The sequence below is a fragment of the Schistocerca americana genome, chromosome 7 (genome assembly GCF_021461395.2).
Source record: "Schistocerca americana isolate TAMUIC-IGC-003095 chromosome 7, iqSchAmer2.1, whole genome shotgun sequence".
NCBI classification, from domain to species: domain Eukaryota; kingdom Metazoa; phylum Arthropoda; class Insecta; order Orthoptera; family Acrididae; genus Schistocerca; species Schistocerca americana.
The window spans coordinates 78171892-78199338 of NC_060125.1; positions in this window are offsets into that span (position 1 = coordinate 78171892).

Here is a 27447-nt window from a genome sequence, read left to right on the forward strand (position 1 = left end):
TTGTACTACGTCAGTGACAGATGTTTACGTAATTACACAGCTGGATAACTTCACACTTATGAAACTGTATTTTGTCTGTGCATTGTAAACTGTTCATATTTTTTCGGAACCATTGTGATACTATGAGAGCTTTGAATGATGTATTTGGTAAAGGGATTATGATTTTTAAAGTACGTTTGAGGCAGATGACACTTTTGACATGAGCAGAGAATTTTTTTAATTATTGGAGGAAGCTACGACGATTTTGTGATTTGACTGAGGTGTTATGATGTTATTTTTACGACGACGATGTGTATTATGCTGCTGAGGTATGTTTATGATTAATAGGCTGAGGCTACATGAGTTATTTGATTATGCTTCATATTTATAATGACGAAATATTGACGAGTGTCGATGGATACGTATATGTGTAATAAGGTAAGGAATAATGAGTAGTGTTTAGGGACTCTGATTTATGAAAAAGATGTTGGAAACCAAGAAACGTACTTTAAGAGTTATGAAATGTGTGACTGTATCACAATGCTGACGAATATTTTTTTTTTGGACACTTATATTTATAGGATTTTGTTTCTACAGATTTGCAACGCTAATTCTTGACCTGTGAAATATTTTTATATGAGACTACCACGGTAGTGCTGTCGTAAATATTTCCGTACGAAAGTTAAGTGACCACCTGCACATAATGCGTCGCGGGCACCCACCTGGGCGACAGCCGCCCGAAAAAAAAGCCATTAGCCTTTCCGGAGGCACAGGTAGAAAAAAAAAGGGGACGTGGGACGTGTCAAACACCTGGAGAACAAGCCATTAGGGTGTGCCTTTCATCGCTAATGCGACACCCTCGTTACTTGAAAACATATGATTACTCGCACTTTGTGCTAATTACTGAAATGCTTATGAATTGATGGGAAATATTCGTACATCTGCACACCTGATTACGACAAGCGTCTTTCTACAAGAGTTGAGAGAATTTCTACTAACTTATGAAATGTCACATGACTGTTGAATGATATTTTTATGCTTTGGTTTGCGTAATTGCTTATTTCATTTGATACCTGTTTTTCAGCTGTGTTGCAGCATTGCTTTTATAAAATGAAATGCATTTGCTAATGTGAACACTTTCTGTCAACAGATCTATTAAATAATTATTTTATGATCCACATTCTTTAAAAAAGGAGCACTTGGAAAGGAAAGAACAATAAGAAGGGACTAATACCAGTAACTGCATCTATAATTTTCTTTTCAAGTACATGGTAATATTTCTTTTTACAATCAGTTGTTGTGGTGCACCACTTTAATTACATAGACATTAAGATGTGATTATACATTTCCCTTATCTGCATTGTTGTTTTTACTGTAATATTTTTTCTGCTTGAGCTATGTCATGTTTAGATATAAGTTATTGCATTTGCTGTTGCTGTTTGCCAGGCATAGTGCTACTAAATTTCACATTACATTACTCTGCTAAGCCAATTTTACTACTCATTGATTTTTCATGTTGCTGCACATTGGCTCATATTAGTTGTAATTTTGCATTTTATCTGTAAATTAGATTTACTGCTGCTGGCTTTGCCATTTTGCATTCTTTTCATTGCTGTTTGTATTAATTGTTTTGTGCTGCTGCATTGCCTCGTCCCTTAGTTTAGCATCTGAGCTCAGTAGATTTAAGTTACCTTAAGAGGGGGTAGTCTATAAAAGAGAATGAGTTGCGATGAATTGGAAGAAATGCATTGAGAATCTATACGAAAACCGTACAGAAAGCAGGTATAGGTAGGATTTTCTTGGAAATAAATAATGAGGTAAGAAATATGTGAAATAAATACAGAAAGCATGCTTGGATAGGATTTTTTTGGTGGAAACAAAGGATGAAATAAGAGGAAAGATATATGAAGTTTTGGGTTGGACTGCAGTACCACATGTTACACTGAAAACGACCCCTGTCCTTTCCTATTGGTGTTATCCCACTATGTGTGTGTGTACCCTTGTGTATTTGTTTTCTTCCTGTCTCTGTGTAGTTTCATAGAATTTTTTTTCTTTTAATATTAAGCTACATTCACTATGATGAGGAATACTTTTATCCTCAAATACAATTGGCATTAATAATATGTTATTTACCTTATAAATATGCTTACACATTATTTATTCTGTTTAATGCTCATGTGTGAAGTTGATGTTTCAAAAATTATGTATGTACTCATGTCATAATTCCACTGATGTATATGTTTATTTCTATTCTTTTGTAAAGCCTGTACTACAAATGTTATCTGTATTATTATGTTTTTAATGATGTTTTCTGTGTCTTTGTAATTGTATTTTTATGTTACCAAATTGTAATTGTTACCAGTTCTTCAAATTAAGTTACATTTCACTGCACACGTTTCTGTTGGTCATAGTATATGGACAATATGTGAGAAGTAGGGACTGTTAGTGTCTGCACGTGTGTTACTAATTCAGCAAGGGACTGGATAACAGCATTGCTCGTTCTAAGGACAATTCCAAAAACGTTGTGAGTGCACAAGTGGTGGTTTATGGACTTGCTATATTCTCCGCAAGACTCTTCGATGGTGAATGTGCACCTGCACAATCGCAACAGATGGCTGCTGGCCATCTCTTCAAGGACTACAGTGGGTCTACATCTTTGATGATCCATCAATACCATTATCTCTACAAGGACAACAGTAGGTCTACATCTTTGATGACCCACCAACGCCATTATTTCTACAAGGACTGCAGTGGGTCTGCACCTCTGGTGGCCCACCAATACCACAATCTCTACCAGGACTCCAGTGGGTCTGCTCTGTGATGACCTACCTACCAATATTCTTCCAAACTTCGAATGACTCTGCTGTGGGTTTGCTCTGTTGTGGCCCATTACCTGTCAGCATGTCGAGAGTCAGCACTGTCTTTCCATTGGAAGGACAACACTACTTCTTCAAGACTGCATGGAAATCCACTACTTCCGTGTGCATTTTCTTTTACTGCTCAGACTTTGAGACAAACACTGCTATTCTCCTGTTATGTGCGATTAGGACTGTCTTTAGGGACTGTGAGAAAATTTGAGCTTTTGACCAACGTTGTATCAATAAGTGTGTGCATTTTATATCTTTGTTACTGTAATTGTGAAAATTTTTTGTCAAATCTGTATTGGCCAGTGCCCAACACCATTTGTAAAAATTTTTGTGGGGAGCATGGGGGCTATGTAAGTAGGCTGTTTATGTTTTCTCTATGTAAGTAGGCTGTTTATGTTTTCTCTATGTAAGTAGGCTGTTTATGTTTTCTTATTGGCACCGTTACGTAGCGCTCAATATGAAAATCACTGGCTGTGCTGTGTGCAGTCTGTGGCTGCTTTGCATTGTTGTAATACTCGCCATTGTAGTGTTAGGCAGCTGGCTGTGAACAGCGCGTAGCGTTGCGCAGTTGGAGGTGAGCCGCCAGCAGTGGTGGATGTGGGGAGAGAGATGGCGGAGTTTTGTAATTTGTCATGAACTGATATATATATATTATGATTTGTGATGATATTAAGGTAAATACATTGTTTGCTCTCTATTAATATCTTTCATTTGCTAACTACCCCTATCAGTAGTTAGTGCCTTCAGTAGTTTGAATCTTTTATTTAGCTGGCAGTAGTGGCGCTCGCTGTATTGCAGTAGCTTGAGCAGCGAAGATTTTTGTGAGGTAAGTGATTTGTGAAAGGTATAGTTTAGTGTTTGTCAGGGCCATTCTTTAGTAGGGAGTTTTGAAAGTCAGATTGCGTTGCGCTAAAAATATTGTGTGTCAGGTTAAGGACAGTCGTGTATAAATAGTTCAAAGGGGACGTTTCACTATATGCTATTTGGGATATCACCACAAAAATTGATAGATACCTCAACGATCGAGAGTGGATAAGGATATGTAAGGGCAGGGCATAACCACAGTGAAGGATTACTGTGCTGAACTTTGGGAGTAAAAATGCGGTAAACCTAATGTTTTGTGCTATGTAACATGGTTTGCTTTCTAAGCAAAACTCAAATCCCAGTTACAAATGATTTCAATTCATTTCCTTTAACTGTTTTTTTAATTGCTCATTAAGTACATAATTATCTTTTCTTTGTGGCTTTAATTATGATAATAGCAAATATATGACCAGTTTACTTTACACTTACCAAAGATGTGAATACTCTTTATTTGGCGTTAAACAATTCTGGTCAGTTACTTTCCTTACATGTTTTTCTCCACTGTTAACGAAATTAACTTATCAATAATGGTGACTTTAACTTTCCTAGGCGAAAGTGAAATTTGTAAATGTCTTTTTTTGTTAGTAAAAGTAAGTTTACTTATTATGTAGTATCACAATACTTCTGTCACAGACCAGAAATGTTATATCTACTGAAAAGAACAACTAACACAAATTCTTTACTTTAGTTTATTCTTCCGCAATGCATGTAGCTTTCTGTACTTGAACTTCAGATATTTCAATATGGTTAAATGTAGCAAGTGCCAGCAATGGAACTGGTAGTTCCTTCCACAAATGGCAAGGAAACGAGAAAAAGGAGTAAATCCTGCATGCCACTGCCTCTTTGGACCCTGAAAATTATAGAATTCATAAAAAAATGGTTCAAATGGCTCTGAGCACTATGGGACTTAACTACTGTGGTCATCAGTCCCCTAGAGCTTAGAACTACTTAAACCTAACTAACCTAAGGACATCACACACATCCATGCCTGAGGCAGGATTTGAACCTGCGACAGTAGCAGTCGCTCAGTTCCGGACTGCGCGCCTAGAACCGCTAGACCACAGCGGCTGGCAAATTCATAAAAGCTGTGCCTATTCAGGCATTGGCGATTTGCGACCCACTACAGGTCGTTAAATGAAATTTGGCCACTTGTCTTTAATAGTCAGTCTAATCTCCATTTTACTATGTGCTGTTTGTTCAATAATTCCTCTTTACTGGCTTTTTTACTTTACACAATGGTCAAGGGCAGGATAAATTCAAATTACTGTGGGCAAAGTTAATATTAAGAAGCCAAGTAATTCCAGTTGTAATCCACTAGCGCTTATACATCCAACAATACACCTCGCTCAAGTCACCACAAAGCCACCCAATTCTCCACAGAACAAGTTCAACAACCCAGTTACTTCTGGAAGTGCTTTCTGTCAGCAGGACGACACAGACAAATTCGGATATTTTCCGATACGATCATTTACACCAATGACAAACAAAGACTTGGCTACTACAGTTCCTTCCATGTTATACACAAACGATTAAACATTACTTCCTCCCAAAAATACTATTAATCAATGAAAATTTCCCTTGTCAGTACTAAACAATTCATAGGAGCAAATAATATCAGGAGAACCTATTCAAACAAAGTTGGTCATAAATTGGTCTCGCAATCCTGCTAGTTAATGGTAGTCTCTTCACAATTTTTGACTTACTGAACCCATACATCTGCTTATCAGAAAGTCTGACCCCATCAGACCACAAATCAGACGTCAACCTAGACGGACTATGGCCTGCCATGTTTAGACAAACTGTCTCCTATGAAGTGCATGTATGAATTTCCTACCCCTCTCAAGTAAAACTCATTCGGAACTGTCATTGTGAATACTGCCTTGGCTTTTGACTATGATATCATTATTATCGTCGGCCTTTGGAGAGTTCGAGCAATTGCCAGCGTCTCTCTCTTAGTGTCATTACATCTCTGGTTTCTGCAATGGTCAGTGGCTGTCTCATTGCTACTTCGTTGCATTAATCTTTGGCCTCCAGCAAACCATGTATCTAGAACACTGTTACAACAAACATACACAATTTGTAATACACACATTTTTACATACACAAACCTTGTTTCCAGATCCATATGCCCTAGGATGCTGAACAAGAGTAAAGGCAAACTTATATCATGCCCATGACACAGCACAACTTATAAATCCCATTTGGAGTAGTTGAATGACGAAATCCGTCGACGTGAACCGTATGCTCAGGGAAATATTGAACTAATCAATGTAAGTCTCAATGTAAGCTGAAGGAAACTGGACAAGTTTATGAAGGGAATAGCTATGAAAGTGGAGCTGTGTTAGTCCCTGATGGAGGATATGAATGAAAAAATCCATCAACAAGGAGATAAGATAGATCAGTTAAAAAAAAAGAAGAACCCAACACCACTACTAGTCCATGGAGCTGTATTAGTCCCTGATGGAGGATATGAATGAAAAAATCTATCAACAAGGAGATGAGATAGATCAGTTAAAAAAAAATGAACAACCCAACACCAATACTAGTCCAAGAGTATGCAGGTTGTATACTATCTCAAAGCCTGTTTAGTACACAACACCATGGCAATAGAATGCAAAGTTGTAGAGGCATGGAAGACCATCCAAACCAAATTAGTACAGTTGGAATGAGATTGTTCTGCTTCAGAAACCCTGAAACCTATAACTGAAAGTGTTGCATGACTCCCACACACACCTGATGCCACAGATGGAGGCAGGAAAGGGGGAGGAGGAACAGAAGAAGAAGAAGAAGATACTATTACCTATTTTATTAGGTGTCACAGTGGTAGTGAGATAGAGGTTACATATGAGGTCATCAGGGATCAACCATATATACTGGAAACAACTATGCAGGTTTAACCAAGTATGCAATACATATTGGGGATAGAGAACTCGAAAGAATATCTAGTTTATTGGGTCTAATATTCTTACAAACTTCAAAAGTCGATAAGTATTCTCCAGAAGAGATAGAAAGGTATGCTAAAATATTGCATATAGCTAATGTGCATAGGAAAGGCGTAATTCTTGAAGGATGAATAAAAAGCCCAAACAGTAGGAAATACCTGAACATAATTATTAAATCTGCAGTAGCTCATATACATAGCGCCAGCAAAGGTATCAGTGTTTAGCACAAAAGAACGAACAATCGATCTTTGCAGTCTATACACTGTGATGACACCAACGAAATACTATAACAGTTATGACTGCTTGTGGCATCAGCTACCACTGGGAATATGGTTCACATGGATGAAATAATATCAGTAGTTTCAGTGACAGGAAGGACGCATTACTAAATAATGATGAAGACTGTATTTCAAGAACTCCACAAATCAGCACAGAAAACATTCGCCATAGGCATGTTGTAATTCGAGGTTTGGATGATTTATGACAGGCAGCTCTTACACACGTGAGACAATATTCATGGGCAAATAAAGGTTTCAAATATATGTTAATTGTCATTGACATGAACTCAAAATTTGCTTGGGCTGTACCTGCAAAAACAAAGAGCAGAAAGTAAATTGCACAGGTGTATGACCAACTGGTGCAGATGGGGATAAATCGAAGTCCCACAAACCTCCAGACTGGTCATGGTAGCGGGTTTTATAATAGATATTTCAAGATGACAATAGACAAATAGTTGAATACAAATATTATGGAACATTTTAACAAAAACCCCTTGTGCATATGCATTTTAATCTTCATATGTCATGGAAATGGATGGATATTCTTTCACAAATAATATGGCAGTATAATTGGCTCATGGAACAATAAAAATGAAGCCAACTGATGGTTGTGATAATGAACTTCTAAATATAAACTCATATTAATTTGTTGGCTCTGTGCAAGCAGAAACTTAGTGTAGGCAGTTTAGTGCCTATTTCAAAACACAAGACCGAATTGGAGAAATCATACCTACCAAACTGGCCAACAGAAATATTTACAATTTATAAAGTGCAACATACAAACCATAGAACTTATATCTTAAAGGATGATAATGATAGTGAAATAGGTATTTTTTACACAGAAGAATTACAGAGAAGCAGTGAACCAGATGTGTTTCCCATAAAGCACATCATGAAACGACAGGAGAGTGAGTAATGTCTTGGCTGAATGGTTTGACTTCTCTCCTTCATACAACAGCAGAATGGATGCTAAAGGCATAGTATATAATATTACATGTAAACCCTCCAGCCATGTAGTAGCATGACATGTTTTGAACAATGTGCATTGTACATGGTAATGGCGGTATTGTCAAGAAGCTACCAGTAGAATTACGCATTCCCACATATAAATAGCTACTACAGGCTGAGAATAAAGATGGAGAAGCAGCTAGCATGTGGCAACAAGAGAATTAATCTGCTGGATGAGGCGTGCAAACATGACATTATCACATATACTGCAAATAAAGATTTGGCATAACATCATGCTATAGATCGAATTCTATCCGAAAAAAGTCCATTCATTGCTGCTGGCAGCTAAAAGTGTCTTGATGCAGAGAGGAATAAGAAGGAGGAGCAGCAGAAGAAGAATAAAAAGCCAGTTAAACCACTTTGGATTCTACCAATACCTAAATCACTAGGTGGAATTATACCATTCCTAATTCCTGCATTGATGGGATTGTCAGCTATTGGATCAATTACAAGAGAAGAATCAGTCATAGATAGACTGAATGGTGAAAAATGAACAAATCACAAGAACAGGTTGAGGAAGCAAAAAGACACAGTAGGATGATGGATTTTATCGCTGGGAGGAGAATACTATTTAAGCACATACAGGTAACGGCTTGGGCAGTTCATAAAAAAAGCCCCTAGCTATACTACCTGATAGATAGTCAAAAATACAGATACACTTAAATTTACTAAAAAATTTCGCATTTCATAATTTCCTGGTGTGTTTAGGAAGAAAATGATACCTAAGAAAATGTGGAAGTCTAGAGCATGCAGTATTGTAAATCTAATTGTTTCTAGAGAATCTGGAACTCACTGGGTTGCGTATATTTAAAGACCCTAATGATGTTTGCTACTTTGAATCGTTCACAGAGTTAGTCTGCCAAAAGAATTGCATTGTTACTTTACTAACAACTGGCATTCTACAATTTTCGGCACTACCAAGACTTCAATATAGACCTGTGTGGACATTTCTGCCTCACGTCCCCCCTGATGACCGTACAAAATAAGAAGCATGCACATCACTGTATCAGTCAAAGTTTAGATGTGATGTCGTACTCTCTGACTTGAAAAGAACAATTTCGTCAGTTCTGTATGAGAATTAATTACTGCCACTTGATCCAAACGAGGTGGAATGGAATATTGCATTGATTGGTTTGGAAACATTCATCAGCATTCCATAAGTCAAAGAGGCAAATAGTAAGCTACTTGTAGGAAGTGGTAGAGCTATGGAAATACTCTCTGAGCCACACTGTATTGACAATTAAACGCACTTATAAAACAATCTGTAGAAAAGTTTGAGTTATGTGCAAATGGTTCCATTTAAAATGGGAATAAAAATGGCAGAAAAGACAATTGACTTTAGCAGGAAAAAGCAATGGGACCACTACTATATTTCTCAAGGCGCCAAATTTTGGAGAAGAGATCTGGTGAATTCTATGAGTGAGCACAAGTGATATACTACCAGTTAGACAAGTTCCTGTTGAGAATAATATTGCAACAAGTTTGTATCTGATTGATAGACTGATTGATGCAATCTACAGATTCTTTGCTATAATGTGCCCAGGATACGAAATTGTTGAGGTGCCTGCCAACGCTATATATCTTCCAGTGTTTTTCCAAACATTAGACCATCTTGAGTTGAATATTGTAAACCAGTACAGGTATCTCTGTGATCTCTCAGATGAAGAAATCGTAATGCATCTGTACTTGAAGCAGAAGCAGTGGCATGGATTTAAGGTACGAAGCCAAAGCACACTGCTAGTGGTACACCACTTCATAGTGGATACACTATATGATAACACAGGAGAATTACAAGTTACTTAAATCGACAAGCTTGAAGGCATGCAATGATGTACTCGTTATAACAGCTCCATTACACCATCATCAGCTAATCATACACCAGAGATATTTCTACCAAAAACGTTTTCATTCAGCGATCTTTAATAATGATTCTCATTCAGCACCAGGACGCTTTAAAATTCCAAGTAACACTTTCCTACATTTGGAACGAAATTTTTTGAAGAAGGATACATGCCCTACAGTGACATCGAAACACTTACATATAATGCTTTTGACTCCCTGTTTCAAGAAATAAGATACAGAAATTAACTGTACCAGAGATGTTGGAATCACATTAACCCTTAAAACATGTTTTCACATCACCTTTGGACTTGGATGGTTTTCAACATGCAGGATGGTTCATAGAGGAATCGATAAATGTGTATGATCAGTTTAGCATGAGTGTACTGCTCAAGATGATTATGGGATACTTTAGAAACATGAAACAAATCATCTTGAATGTGAAGCAGGAAGCAATTCTGGTACAAAGCACAATGGTACATTGACAAAGACAGTAGTGAAGAAACAATAAAATTAAGTTAGAAAGATTAATATAGAAAATGGCTCATATCTCTGTAACAGATGAGGAGTATTTAAAATTTTTGAAGGTCCTGAAATATAGTATTCAACTGCCATTAACTTCCCATTCATGGAAAATGTTTGAATATCCGGTTCTACCAAGTACATCCAAGCAGTCTTGGGCCATTTGAAATAGCTGTGTAATTAGCAATGACTCAGTCCGTTATACTGACGCTGAAAAACGATGGGAAGGTGAGTCTGAAAAAGGATTTGGGTGTTTTCAGCAATCATAAGCTAACTAATGCTTAAGTTCATCCTAACTCAGTGTTATACCAGTATGATAAGTTACAGCTGGACTGTGTTATTAATGTCTACAGCCTACTAAGTTTGATGTGCATGGGAGGCTTTGTCCTTTTTACTATCATGGTGACGATGAATTTGGGTTTATGCTCAGTAGAGAGAAATTTAAGGAATTAGAGCCCATTGCCATGATTGTTCACTAAAAACAGAACGAAACTGTGACATCAGAACCAGTAGCTATCAGTATGGAATTTGAATCATCAGAAAATTCCCGCAAAGAAAATAGTGTACATGTTATTACTACATGACTATGTGATTAGTTATTCGCTGTTCACAGGAATCGCACAGAAACGCAGAACCAAAAAGTATTAATGTAGAGGAATGAAATTTGGGGAATGCTGTTGTCTATGTAATATATTTATGTGACTAAAATTGCAATAACGATTTTCCCTCTCGGCTAACACTTAAAATGTTGAATGAAAGCATGCAAACGCGCATGCATTCTGTTGTACAGGTGCCAGATGTCACTCTGTGGGATAGAGTTCCATGCCTGTTGTATTTGGTCAATACAGGGACGGTTCATGTTGTTTGTGGAGACACTGAAGTTATTGTCTGATGATGTTTCATACATGCTCGATTGAAGACAGATCTGGTGATTTAGTAGGCCGAAGCAACATGTTGACATTCTTTAAAGAATGTTGGGCTACAACAGCGATATGTGCGCGAATGTTATCCTATTGGAAAACACCCCATGACATGCTGTTCATGAATGGCAACACAACAGGTTGAATCATCTGACTGATATACAAATTTGCAATTCGGTTGCATGGAGATAAGTGCGAGAGTGCTGCTGCTGTCATATAAAATCGCACCCCAGACGATAGCTCCAGGTGTAGGTCCAGTGTGTCTAGCACACAGACAGGTTAGTTGCAGGCACTCAACTGGGCTCCTTCTAACCAACAAGCGGCGAGTACTGGTATCGAGGTAGAATCAGATTTCATCAGAAAATACGACAGACCTCCATTTTGCTCTCCAATGAGTCGCAACTGGTGGTGGTTTGAGGTCAATGGAGTGCACACTACAGGGTAACTGGCTTGGAACTGCCCTTAAAGTAACCGATTTGTAACAGTTCGTTGTGTCACTGAGCTGCTCAGACTGCTGCTGCAGATGCAATACAATGGGGTAGAGTCATACGCCAAACACGATGGTCTTCTCTCCCGATAGTGCCACGTGGCTGTCCATAGGCTAGTCTTCTTGCAAGCGTACATTCTCGTGAGTACCGTTGCCAGAATTTATGTATTTTGACTACATTCCTGCAAAGTCTTTCTGTAGTATCACAGAAGGAATATTCATCTTCTTGCAGCCCTATTACACGACCTCGTTGAAACTCAGTAGGGTGTTGATAATGTCGTCTTTGTTGCTATAAAATCGTTCTTGGCTAACATCAGCTTACCACTTCCAATCTGAAAGGTAACTAACGCTGTCGACTATTATGGCATGTATTTAAAGCAAACATGATTTGTATCCTCACAGTGGTGCTACTGACGTTACTCTTATGCGACTGGCGCGAAACTGGAATGGGCATCATATTTCAGATGTAGGACCATGTGCACGATCCTTTGGTCATGTCGCACAACTCCATATTGGTACTGTAGTTTTTTCCCGTCAGTGTATTACATGGCATACTCCGTAAAAATGACTATAACAAGTTCACACCTATCTCACGTTGAACAAATAAAGCACTGCAACAAATACATACTAAGTATATATTATCATTGTGTGAGATAGCTGTAAGTCTGCCTCTAATATTCCCGTGAATAAACGATGGAGAAAAAATCCAAAATTTACACTGTAAAGGAAATCATTATTCCAAGCAGCATAAGACGGGAGCAGGATAGACATCCACTTTATTTAAAGCAAATTTGAGATGGTGGAGACGTACACGTAACTATCCCCACTCGACTTACCTTGTAGCATCCTGAGCAGACACCATCTCAGTCAGTTGTTGGTATGCCAGTGCCAGTTGCAGTGTGTGGCGTTTTTTCTGCTGCCTCAGTGTCTGCCTTTGCCGGCTAGCAGAAAACAGCTGAGATAACACAAGCAGATTTTTTCCTTGTAAGATTGGACATACAGTGTGTAGCAGTCAGAGCTTACCCATTAGAGCACTCTGTAGGACGTTTTGCGAAGAAATTCGGTAAATGTTTTGCATGTATGGTACATCGTCACTACATGACATCGCTAAAACACTGTGATCATATATATATATATACATATATATATATATATATATGTATATATATATATATATATATATATATATATATATATATATATATATATATATATATATATATGAATACCCTCTCTCTAGATACCGAGAATGTTTCCAGTAATTACATATTATGAACATTCTGCATACTAGCAAAGCTTTCCTGATTCCTCTATTACTATTCACAATTTTGTCAATTTCTCCCTCTGCATTCCTAAGATGCGCATATAAACAAATTACTTACTTATTTCTGCCTCTGCAGTATTAATGTGTAACATCACTATAAAGATGTCCCAGAGGCATTCATCCAGCTTGAAGTCCTGAATATCATGATTTAGCTAGAATTCTTTTTCTTGGATGTTTCTTGTGTATCATTTAGGCAGCTTAATCAATGACCAAAAAACTTTGTATTACAAACAAAATTATTTTTTGGAGAGTAGCAAAAACCACTGAGAAGTTGGATCCAATGCCAGTCATAGTTGCCAGTCATTCATTGCAAATTAACATGTTTCCTCTACTTGGGTCAATCGGCTACATACCAAGGCTCTGACCCCAGTAAGGTGTCTGACAAATAAAAAAAATCTCATTAACTACAGTAATTCCACAGGTTTAAAAGCTCATCAATAAACCTAAAGATAGATCATTTATTTGCTCTGAAGCCCTGAATTTTCCTGTTGTAAGTGACGGTGTATGCAACTGCCTGAAAAAATAATCACTGAACAACAAAACAAAAGTGAAAGTGTGTAAATTGCATGATTTTGAGCTATTTATGTTTATTCCAGTATAAAACGTTACAGAATCATCATCTTCATAAACACACTCCTGGAAGCGAAATAAGAACACCGTGAATTCATTGTCCCAGGAAGGGGAAACTTTATTGACACATTCCTGGGGTCAGACACATCACATGATCACACTGACAGAACCACAGGCACATAGACACAGGCAACAGAGCATGCACAATGTCGGCACTAGTACAGTGTATATCCACCTTTTGCAGCAATGCAGGCTGCTATTCTCCCATGGAGACGATCGTAGAGATGCTGGATGTAGTCCTGTGGAACGGCTTGCCATGCCATTTCCACCTGGCGCCTCAGTTGGACCAGCGTTCGTGCTGGACGTGCAGACCGCGTGAGACGACGCTTCATTCAGTCCCAAACATGCTCAATGGGGGACAGATCCAGAGATCTTGCTGGCCAGGGTAGTTGACTTACACCTTCTAGAGCACATTGGGTGGGACGGGATACATGCGGACGTGCATTGTCCTGTTGGAAGAGCAAGTTCCCTTGCCGGTCTAGGAATGGTAGAACGATGGGTTCGATGACGGTTTGGATGTACCGTGCACTATTCAGTGTCCCCTCGACGATCACCAGTGGTGTACGGCCAGTGTAGGAGATCGCTCCCCACACCATGATGCCAGGTGTTGGGCCTGTGTGCCTTGGTCGTATGCAGTCCTGATTGTGGCGCTCACCTGCACGGCGCCAAACACGCATACGACCATCATTGGCACCAAGGCAGAAGCGACTCTCATCGCTGAAGACGACACGTCTCCATTCGTCCCTCCATTCACGCCTGTCGCGACACCACTGGAGGCGGGCTGCACGATGTTGGGGCGTGAGCGGGAGACGGCCTAACGGTGTGCGGGACCGTAGCCCAGCTTCATGGAGACGGTTGCGAATGGTCCTCGCCGATACCCCAGGAGCAACAGTGTCCCTAATTTGCTGGGAAGTGGCGGTGCGGTCCCCTACGGCACTGCGTAGGATCCTACGGTCTTGGCGTGCATCCGTGCGTCGCTGCGGTCCGGTCCCTGGTCGACGGGCACGTGCACCTTCCGCCGACCACTGGCGACAACATCGATGTACTGTGGAGACCTCACGCCCCACGTGTTGAGCAATTCGGCGGTACGTCCACCCGGCCTCCCGCATGCCCACTATACGCCCTCGCTCAAAGTCGGACAACTGCACATACGGTTCACGTCCACGCTGTCGCGGCATGCTACCAGTGTTAAAGACTGCGATGGAGCTCCGTATGCCACGGTAAACTGGCTGACACTGACGGCGGCGGTGCACAAATGCTGTGCAGCTAGCGCCATTCGACGGCCAACACCGCGGTTCCTGGTGTGTCCGCTGTGCCGTGCGTGTGATCATTGCTTGTACAGCCCTCTCGCAGTGTCCGGAGCAAGTATGGTGGGTCTGACACACCGGTGTCAATGTGTTCTTTTTTCCATTTCCAGGAGTGTATTTAGCTCTGGTTTTTTTAAAAAAAGTAATCTACATTTTTGTATAAATAACTCACTAACTAAATATGCATTCACGCTCCAAGATTCGACATAACAAATTGAATTATGTTATGTGTTATGCATTGATAAATTTCAGTGCTATTCTGGAAGTACAAAAGTAAAATACTAAGACAAAATGAAGATAATACTATATGAATGAAAATACTTTGTAAGTCTACTTTGTATCAGAACAATGTAAAGCACAAAAGAAAATATGTAAATTAACTGGTCACAAGTGTATATAAAGGATCACAAATGTTAAAGGTACAGTATATACAATTACATATTTTGTTCAGAGGTAAATTCAGAAGATGACCGTTTTCACTTGGCTTGACGTTTATACACATACTTGGGATCATCCCTTGTTCCAGTCCAGCAGTAATCAGCTAAAATAGTAGGGCTCCACCTTCCAGCATACCTCTTCTCAAATGTGGCAATATTTTGATGAAATCGCTCCCCATGTTCATCACTTATGGCACCACAATCTTTGGGGAAGAAGTCAAGATTACTATGTAAGAAATGCATTTTCAATGACATGTTGCAACCAAGTTTTCCATAAGATGACTACATGTTATCTACAATCTCCTTGTAATTTATTGCTCGTTTGTCCACTAAGAACTGCAAATAACCTGTCTTAAAACATTCCCATGCATGCTTCTCATCACCTTGTATCATTCCATCATAAGTTTGGTCTCCAAAAAGCTCTCAAATCTGTGGGCCTACAAAGATGCCCTCCTTTACTTTGTCATCAGTTAAGTTCGGGAATTTTTGCCTCAAGTACTTAAATGTTTCACCATCTTTGTTCACTCCCTTATCAAAGTTTTTCATGAGACCTAACTTGATAGACAAGGGTGGGAGCAGGATCTTTTTAGGATCTACTAGAGGTTTACTCTTAATGTTCTTTATACCTTGTTGAAGAGATTTTCTAGTCGCTATTCATGTTTACCGTAATGAGATGCACGAGCTCTACCATCCCATTCACAGAGGAAGCGGCAATATTTAGTATACCCTAACTGCGACCTAATAGCAGTGGAACCACTTTCAAGTCACCACAAATCTGCCATGGAGAGTCACTATATTTGATAGCTTCTAGCAAAATGTTCATGTTTTGTTATGGCTCTTTCATATGCACACTATGCCCAATTAGAACAGAAGGAAGCTCATTACCAATATGTAAAAGCACTGATTTTACGCTCAACTTTGACGAACCAGTAAAGAGTCTTCACTCATTAGGGTTGTAATTAATTCTGAGAGCCTTCATTAGACCATTTATGTCTATACGTGCCACAAGACTATCTTGCGTGTTAAAAAAGGAGTGAATTGTTGCTCTCTTCTGTGGCAGAACGAACCATTCAGATTGCTTTCCAGAAAATTGCGCTGGTGCAATCTTGGTGCTAAAATCTCAGCCTTAGCTTTGGAGAGGCCCAAATCTCTAATGAGATCACTTAACTCATTTTGAGACAATCATTGTGGATCATCAGTTGATGATATATGTTTTTGGAAGAAACTCTGGATCGTGATGTACATGCTTCAGGACATTCAGACTCCCCATCAGAAGTAATCTCGTACTCTCTCGGTGCTTCAGGTATTGGCAATCCTTCCCCAGGTAGAGCTGGACATATGGCAGATGGAATGTTAGGATAGATCACTGTCTGCTTCTTTTTCTTAGATATTCCCTTCTTGATAGGAGCAACCATACAAAAGTAGCAGTCACTGACATCGTTAGTTGACTCACGCCATATCATGGGCACTGCAAAGGGCATTGAACACCCTTTGCCATGCATCCAGTTCCTGAGGTTGCTGGCGCTAGTGTTGCAGATCACAAGTGCAGCCCTAGTTTATCCTGATCACCTATTTTGCACCCAAAATAAAAACTGTAAACTTTTATAATCAATGGAGTTATTTTCTGTTTTTGTGAAGCAAATATCACTTCTCCACACACATAGCAAAATGTGTCAGCACTGTTAACACAAACTCGTGGCATTTTTGTTCACTTGAATAGCAGTTAACGTCAACAACTGGTAGTTAATCTGGAAACAAATGTGCAAAAATCATTATATGCATTAATAGAGTCACTGAAGTTGAAGAGGAGGGAGACAAAAAGGTGACTAAAATTGGTAGCAAAATGTTTATATCCAAAACATTGTACACAAGTAAGACCAGGGACAATCATATAATCCATTGTTACTAGTTATTATGACTTTGACAGATAATTATAATATTTTACTTTAAACTTAACATAAAAATCTGTATATCCCTTTCCACCTGAACCCACACGATCGTGCGGGTGCAGTTTTAATTTTTTTTTACGACAAACTGAATCTCTTGCCTCACTACCAACCGACCTGCAACGATCGTGTAGGTTGTGTGCTACGCGTTTCTCATTTTTATGTTGTCATTTGGCGTCAACAGATTGCAGCACATGTTGTTTAAGTTGATCGAGAAGTGAGCATTATGCCAGCGCCTGATTAGTAGCTCATAATTAAGTTAAATTGAATTGTTGCGGCGATTTGCTGGATCTGGTTATTTGTAATAGTGTGTACAATGTTGTGATATTGATAATTATTAATAACTTCATATCTTTTCACAGTAATTGTGCGTTAAATTTGTACTAGCACGATTGTGCGGGTTAGGTGTTGACTGTGAAACTTCATCCTCGAGTGGGTGTTGTTGATTGTGTCATTGGCCTCCCTATATTACTGCCTTTCATACAGTTTTGAATGGGATGGTTTTTATGCACATTCCCGTTATTGTATGCAGGTTTATCAGACAATCAAATCCGTTCTGTATTAGAGGATTCGGATTTGAGTGGCATTTCGTCGGATGAAGATGACGAGTTTGTTCCTTCTCCTTCAAATATTCAGCAGGCAGACGACTCGTCTGATGATGATTTGAGTGTCGAAGAAGTTCCTGAAGTTCCTGAAGAGCGCAGGAGTTCACACAGTGTCACAGAAGGTGTCAGTGCTGTTGAGGTCAGTGACAAAGAGGTGCGATCTGAGTTACCTATTTCGTGTATCATTCCCATTTTCTTACTAAAATATCTTCTTTTTAATTCTAGAGTCCTTCACCAATTGGAACTCCCGCTGAATATTTCTGTCAATATTTCAGTGAAAAGTGTTTTGAAGAGGCAGTGAAATATACAAATATGTATAGTGTTGCAAAGACAGGGAAATCCCTAGGGACTACAGCTCATGAACTGAAGGTGTTTTTTGGGATAAATTTAATGATGGGGTGCAGGAGGTATCCTAGGCTACCCATGTACTGGAAGAAATCTATTTCTTTATCAGCTATTAGTGACACTATGTGTAGAGACCGGTTCCTTGGTCTCAGGAATAGTATGCACTTTGTTGATACTATAAAACCACCTGAAGAGGCTAAAACTAATAGACTGCGGAAATTTCAGCCAGTGATCGACACAGTAAGAAGAAGATGTCACAGTTTGCCTCATAGCTTTAACTACTACAGTATTGAGAGCTGAAGAGTTTGAAACACCGTTAGATGATACGTTAAGCACCTCCACAAAGGCAAAAGTTTACAAACCCCATCCGAAACCAGGTTTGTACAGGCGATATGATGGGTATGATCACTGGCCGACAGTGGATGATATTTTGTCACCACGAACATGTCAGTATGAGCGCTGCAGTTCCAGAACAAAGACAAAGTGCATAAAATGCAGTCAGTACTTATGTCTTGCAAAAGGAAAGGATTGTTTCAAATTATTTCACGAAACGTGAAGCAGTCTGAACGATGACTTCGTGTTACAAAATAAATAAATAAAAATTATTATTAATTTTTTTGCCACAGAATATGATTTGCAGACAATGTAATATTTTTTATAATAACTAATAAATAAAAGTAATGAAAGATTATTTTTTTGTTCATAACTGTTCCTCAGGTAACTTATAATATCAAACAAATAGCAGGAAGTCAGAGAATAATTTTGGTGAAATAAAACCTAATCCCTCACGATTGTGCTAGTTGTTTTCCCACTACATTTTTTATGGAAGAGTTTTTTTATTATTTTTCCCAGTGTCTGCTATGCCCAAGTATACAGAGAATTCAACTTTATTCACCATTTTCAAAAAAAAGGTGTTCAGGGTGGAAAGGGATATAATTATCTCACTGCAATAAAACAGTGTAAAATGAAAACTAGAGCTAATTTTGAATTCTGTTTCTGATATTCGCAATCAGCACATTAGAATTGATAGGAATTGGCTATTATCATTCCATTTACATTTTCATTGTTGCACAGTATAATATAATATTCCAGCACCACCACTTGGATGAACATGTGATTGGAACTCATCAAGACAGCACAGAAAGCACTATATATACAGGATTCCCAAATCGATCCTCAGACAGCACACTCACTCACACACACACACACACACACACAGATATATATATATATATATATATATATATATATATATATATATATATATATATATATATATATGTATATATGGTTTACTCACCTATAAACTCAGTACAGAATGTTCCATGTAAGCATCTACAAACATATTACTGCTCCTATACATAGGTTAGAAATGGGGTTTGCTATGTTTTCAACCACAAAGCTCATGCAACTACCCACTTTACTGTATCAAAAATCCTCATTGTGAGTCTGTTGTTGTTCATTCTGTGTATGTGTCCATAGAGCTTTCTGAGATTTTTCTGTTCTTTATATGTTGGATGTCATGTCTGATCCTCTTATTTGTATATATTCCCCAAGATATTTGGATTTTTCCACGCTCTTGACCTTTCCATAAGTTCTGTATATGACTTGGTTGTCATCGTTCTTTCTTTCTGTGTACTGCATTTTCTCATATGTTATATGTAGACCTGTTTTGGCAGAGATTTCATGTAAGTTTCCCAGAACGTCTTGCGCTTCTTGTCTATTGTTGTTGACCATTGCCAGGTCATCTGCAAATGCCAGACATTTTATGATCTTATTCACGCACATTCTTCATAAAAATAATTCCTTTTACTTTGTTTGATAATTTTGTCCAAGACCATGTTGAATAAAAGTGGTGAGAGACCAACTCCTTGTCTTACCCCTGTGTGTATCGCGAATGGGTCTGAAATTTCTCCGCCAAATTTTATTTTGGATGTGATGTTTGTAAGTGTCTGTTGTGTGAGTGTCCTAATTTTTCGCCAGCCATGGTGGTCGAGTGATTCTAGGCGCTACAGTCTGGAACTGCGCAACCGCTACGCTCGCAGGGTCGAATCCTGCCTCAGGCATGGGTGTGTGTGATGTCCTTAGGTTAGTTAGGTTTAAGTAGTTCTAAGTTCTAGGGGACTGATGACCTCAGAAGTTAAGTCCCATAGTGCTCAGAGCTATTTGAACGATTTGAACCTAATTTTTCTGCCTATTCAGTATTCTTCTAGTGTGTCAAAGAGAACCTGCCTGTCTATGGAGTCATAGTCCTTCTTAATGTCCTCAAAAGTTATTACAGTGTTTTCGTCTGTCTGATCTTCAGGACCATTCGCAGGTTCTAAATCTGTTCAGTATAGAATCTTGTTTTTTGAAGCCATCTTGGTGTACACCTATCTTTGTATCAGCTTGTGGTTCTAGTCTGTTGAGTAATGCCTTGGAGAGAATTTTGTAGCTAATAATGAGATACCTCTCTCGTTACTGTATTAGAGAATGTCTTATTGCCCTTTTTTTAGAGCCAGTGAATGAACACACATTTCCATTCCTGTGGAATTTTATCTGTATTCCATATTTCTGTGACAAGTTTACGGATTTTCTTTGTGATGGTTTGATCTTTGAGTTTGCAGATTTCAGAGATAACGCCATTCTGTTTTTTAGTTATTTTATGATATCCTCTTCTTCTGTCACAGGAAGCAGTTTTGAATCTGAGTTTGGTACTGTTTTTGTGAAGCGTAATTTTTCTTTTTGGCTTCTTGTAGTTGAAGAGTTTATTAAAACAGTTTTTAAGAATTATGCTGCTTTCTTTAGTATTTGTTTCCAATAATCCATCTGTTCTTTTGAAGCAAATATTTGGAGGCCTATAACTATTTTTATTTTGCCTCAATATTCTGTGGAAATGTCTTGTGTTATTTTTCTTGCAGTCTTCCTGGATTTCATTTAGTCTATCTTTGTCGTATGTCCTTTTCAATCTTCTAAGATCTTTCGAGGATCGATTTTGGACTTTGTGGAAATCCTGCCATGTCTCCTCTCTTTTGTTCTGTTACTGCTAAACTTCTGCCTGGATTCTACATGTAGTGGCCCGATCATAAGTTGCATTTAACCATCTATGTTATTGTTTCCTCAGAGGCTGACCCCAGTGCATTACATTCTGAATTGTCTTCATGAGGACTGTTCAATTTCCTTCAATAATTTTGTCTTTGTTTATCTTCAAGTATTCTGGCTCCGGTCTCATAATTTTTTTCTGTGTTGTTTTAATGTTTCTTGGAAATGGTCTAATTTTCACTTTTGCAAGTGATGGTTAGACTCAAAGAATCCTTTGTGTGTTCTCACATTCAGAATGTCGCTTCTATTTTTGTTTGTTATTGCGACATGATCTATTTGAAATTCTCCCTATATGATTTTGGGAGTTTTCCACTTTGTGAGTTTTTTGACATAATTTTTAAGTTAAAATTATGATAGCAAAGTATGAGATGTTCCTCATTCTTGTTGGTGTGTTTGTGTGTTGTGTATCTACATCTACATCTACATCTACATTGATACTCCGCAAGCCACCCAACGGTGTGTGGCGGAGGGCACTTTACGTGCCACTGTCATTACCTCCCTTTCCTGTTCCAGTCGCGTATGGTTCGTGGGAAGAACGACTGTCTGAAAGCCTCCGTGCGCGCTCTAATCTCTCTAATTTTACATTCGTGATCTCCTCGGGAGGTATAAGTAGGGGGGAGCAATATATTCGATACCTCATCCAGAAACGCACCCTCTCGAAACCTGGCGAGCAAGCTACACCGTGATGCAGAACGCCTCTCTTGCAGAGTCTGCCACTTGAGTTTATTAAACATCTCCGTAACGCTATCACGGTTACCAAATAACCCTGTGACGAAACGCGCCGCTCTTCTTTGGATCTTCTCTATCTCCTCCGTCAGACTGATCTGGTACGGATCCCACACTGATGAGCAATACTCAAGTATAGGTCGAACGAGTGTTTTGTAAGCCACCTCCTTTGTTGATGGACTACATTTTCTAAGCACTCTCCCAATGAATCTCAACCTGGTACCCGCCTTACCAACAATTAATTTTATATGATCATTCCACTTCAAATCGTTCCGCACGCATACTTCCAGATATTTTACAGAAGTAACTGCTACCAGTGTTTGTTCCACTATCATATAATCGTACAATAAAGGATCCTTCTTTCTATGTATTCGCAATACATTACATTTGTCTATGTTAAGGGTCAGTTGCCACTCCCTGTACCACGTGCCTATCCGCTGCAGATCTTCCTGCATTTCGCTACAATTTTCTAATGCTGCAACTTCTCTGTATACTACAGCATCATCCGCGAAAAGCCGCATGGAACTTCCGACACTATCTACTAAGTCATTTATATATATTGCGAAAAGCAATGGTCCCATAACACTCCCCTGTGGCACGCCAGAGGTTACTTTAACGTCTGTAGACGTCTCTCCATTGATAACAACATGCTGTGTTCTGTTTGCTAAAAACTCTTCAATCCAGCCACACAGCTGGTCTGATATTCCGTAGGCTCTTACTTTGTTTATCAGGCGACAGTGCGGAACTGTATCGAACGCCTTCCGGAAGTCAAGAAAAATAGCATCTACCTGGGAGCCTGTATCTAATATTTTCTGGGTCTCATGAACAAATAAGGCGAGTTGGGTCTCACACGATCGCTGTTTCCGGAATCCATGTTGATTCCTACATAGTAGATTCTGGGTTTCCAGAAATGACATGATACACGAGCAAAAAACATGTTCTAAAATTCTACAAGAGATCGACGTAAGAGATATAGGTCTATAGTTTTGCGCATCTGCTCGACGACCCTTCTTGAAGACTGGAACTATCTGTGCTCTTTTCCAATCATTTGGAACCCTCCGTTCCTCTAGAGACTTGCGGTACACGGCTGTTAGAAGGGGGCAAGTTCTTTCGCGTACTCTGTGTAGAATCGAATTGGTATCCCGTCAGGTCCAGTGGACTTTCCTCTATTGAGTGATTCCAGTTGCTTTTCTATTCCTTGGACACTTATTTCGATGTCAGCCATTTTTTCGTTTGTGCGAGGATTTAGAGAAGGAACTGCAGTGCGGTCTTCCTCTGTGAAACAGCTTTGGAAAAAGGTGTTTAGTATTTCAGCTTTACGCGTTTCATCCTCTGTTTCAATGCCATCATCATCCCGTAGTGTCTGGATATGCTGTTTCGAGCCACTTACTGATTTAACGTAAGACCAGAACTTCCTAGGATTTTCTGTCAAGTCGGTACATAGAATTTCACTTTCGAATTCAATGAACGCTTCACGCATAGCCCTCCTTACGCTATCTTTGACATCGTTTAGCTCCTGTTTGTCTGAGAGGTTTTGGCTGCGTTTAAACTTGGAGTGGAGCTCTCTTTGCTTTCGCAGTAGTTTCCTAACTTTGTTGTTGTACCACGGTGGGTTTTTCCCGTCCCTCACAGTTTTACTCGGCACGTACCTGTCTAAAACGCATTTTACGATTGCCTTGAACTTTTTCCATAAACACTCAACACTGTCAGTGTCGGAACAGAAATTTTCGTTTTGATCTGTTAGGTAGTCTGAAATCTGCCTTCTATTACTCTTGCTAAACAGATAAACCTTCCTCCCTTTTTTTATATTCCTATTAACTTCCATATTCAGGGATGCTGCAACGGCCTTATGATCACTGATTCCCTGTTCTGTACATACAGAGTCGAAAAGTTCGGGTCTGTTTGTTATCAGTAGGTCCAAGATGTTATCTCCACGAGTCAGTTCTCTGTTTAATTGCTCGAGGTAACTTTCGGATAGTGCACTCAGTATAATGTCACTCGATGCTCTGTCCCTACCACCCGTCCTAAACATCTGAGTGTCCCAGTCTATATCTGGTAAATTGAAATCTCCACCTAAGACTATAAAATTTATGTGAAATGTATTCCAAATTTTCTCTCAGTTGTTCTGCCACTAATGCTGCTGAGTCGGGAGGTCGGTAAAAGGAGCCAATTATTAACCTAGTTCGGTTGTTCAGTGTAACCTCCATCCATAATAATTCACAGGAACTATCCACTTCTACTTCACTACAGGATAAACTACTACTAACAGCGACGAACACTCCACCACCGGTTGCATGCAATCTATCCTTTCTAAACACCGTCTGTACCTTTGTAAAAATTTCGGCAGAATTTATCTCTGGCTTAAGCCAGCTTTCTGTACCTATAACGATTTCAGCTTCGGTGCTTTCTATCAGCACTTGAAGTTCCGGTACTTTACCAACGCAGCTTCGACAGTTGACGATTACAATACCGATTGCTGTTTGGTCCCCGCATGTCCTGACTTTGCCCCGCACCCGTTGAGGCTGTTGCCCTTTCTATACTTGCCCAAGGCCATCTAACCTAAAAAACCGCCCAGCCCACGCCACACAACCCCTGCTACCCGTGTAGCCGCATGTTGCGTGTAGTGGACTCCTGACCTATCCAGCGGAACCCGAAACCCCACCACCCTATGGCGCAAGTCGAGGAATCTGCAGCCCACACGGTCGCAGAACCGTCTCAGCCTCTGATTCAGACCCTCCACTCGGCTCTGTACCAAAGGTCCGCAGTCAGTCCTGTCGACGATGCTGCAGATGGTGAGCTCTGCTTTCATTCCGCTAGCGAGACTGGCAGTCTTCACCAAATCAGATAGCCGCCGGAAGCCAGAGAGGATTTCCTCCGATCCATAGCGACACACATCATTGGTGCCGACATGAGCGACCACCTGCAGATGGGTGCACCCTGTACCCCTCATGGCAACCGGAAGGACCCTTTCCACATCTGGAATGACTCCCCCCGGTACGCACATGGAGTGCACATTGGTTTTCTTCCCATCTCTTGCTGCCATTTCCCTAAGGGGCCCCATTACGCGCCTGACGTTGGAGCTCCCAACTACCAGTAAGCCCACCCTCTGCAACTGCCCGGATCTTGCAGACTGAGGGGCAACCTCTGGAACAGGACAAGCAGTCATGTCAGGCCAAAGATCAGTATCAGCCTGAGACAGAGCCTGAAACCGGTTCGTCAGGCAAACTGGAGAGGCTTTCCGTTCAGCCCTCCGGAATGTCTTTCGCCCCCTGTCACACCTGGGAACGACCTCCCACTCTAGCACAGGTGAGGGATTAGCCTCAATGCGGGCAGTATCCCGGGCAACCACAGTCGTAGTCCGATCAGGGGATGCGTGGGACGAGCTGGCCGTCCCCGACAAACCCCCATCCGGACCCCCACAGTGATGCCCATTGGCAACAAGCTGTGTGACCGAAGCCAACACTGCCTGAAGCTGGGAGCGAAGGGATGCCAACTCAGCCTGCATCCGAACACAGCAGTTGCAGTCCCTATCCATGCTAAAAACTGTTTTGCAAAGAACGTCTGAACTAATCTACAGAGAGCGCAAACAAATCGACAAAATTTAAACGGTTATTAAAATACAAGATTGCCTAGTAAAGGCAGTAATGCTGCTACTTGCGCACTGCTGACACTGCTCTGCGGCGGAAGGAGACTAAGCGAAATTACACTATTCAGGTAATAAAACGCGATGCTACACTCTCAAACACTATAATACGCCCGAAATTTATGAATTAAACAATGCAAGTACCAAAAACACCCAAAGAAATTAAGAATTAAACTATGTAACAAATGAGTGAGCCAGGAGTATACGACTTGCTGCTCAGCTGCTTATCCAACGGCGGCAGGGAGCACACTGGCTGTGACCAACCGACACTGGCCGTTCAAAACAAAAACAGAAGACAAACGACTACGCGAATTTACACTATTCAGGTACTAAAACGCGATGCTACAACTCTCAAATACTATAATACGCCCGAAATTTATGAATTAAACAATGCAAGTACCAAAAACACGCAAAGAAATTAAGAATTAAACTATGTAACAAACGAGTGAGCTAGGAGTATACGACTTGCTGCTCAGCTGCTTATCCAACGGCGGCAGGGAGCACACTGACTGTGACCAACCGACACTGGCCGTTCAAAACAAAAACAGTAGACAAACGACTACGCTAATTTACACTATTCAGGTACTAAAACGCGATGCTACAACTCTCAAATACTATAATACGCCCGAAATTTATGAATTAAACAATGCAAGTACCAAAAACACGCAAAGAAATTAAGAATTAAACTATGTAACAAACGAGTGAGCTAGGAGTATACGACTTGCTGCTCAGCTGCTTATCCAACGGCGGCAGGGAGCACACTATTAGCTTGCACTTCTTTTCTGTGCCTAATTTTGCACTGAAGTCTCCTAATACAATTTTAACATGTCTTTTTGGTATTTTATTTGTTGTTTCTTCCACGTCTTCTCAACAGTTTTCGACTTCTTGTGGTCTCTTTCTATTGTGATCATTTGTCAGTGCATATGCATCGATGATTGTGATTGTTTTGTTTCATGATTTGAAGAATCTTTCTGATATGTAGGGTCTTGTCTGTGATTGGTTTATGAACTGCAAATCCCGTGTCAAATGTTGTTGGCATTCCTCTTCTGACGTTGGGTTCTCGTTAGCATATCCTGTAGTTTACTGTGTTGACGTGGTTTTTATCTGCGAAACACATCTCTTGTATTGTGACGATTTTGACGTGATTTTTTCCAGAACATCTGTAAGCTGTTTGAGTCTGCCTATCTTGACCTGCGTATTTGTGTTGAGTGTGCCAATATTGTGTTTGTGAAGGGGTTTGAGAAACTCTGACTCTTCTCCTTGGCATGAGGTTCCTGGTTCCCCAGAATCAGATGACCAGGAAAGTCCAGTGTATTTACTGGGACCTTGGGTAGTGGATATTTCTCTTGTTGTTCCATCACGATTTTTATTAAGTTGAAGGTGGCAGTGGTGACCTCCGTTGGAGAACGCAATCCCCAGTAGAAGCCATATGTGGGAGGCCTTCTCCTATTCACAACCTGGGAGTTGCCTGATGGGGCTCTATCAACCTCCCCCCCTCCATAGATATATTAGTGATATTAGTGTCTTGCTGTGTTGTCATCTCGACGAGTTCTGATCAAATGCACAACCATGTGACAGTAGACACACACACACACACACACACACACACACACACACACACACACATCAATGATATGCAAAAGCTGGCAGAAGGAAAACATGTATACAATAGCAATGTAATACTTCATGTAGATTTA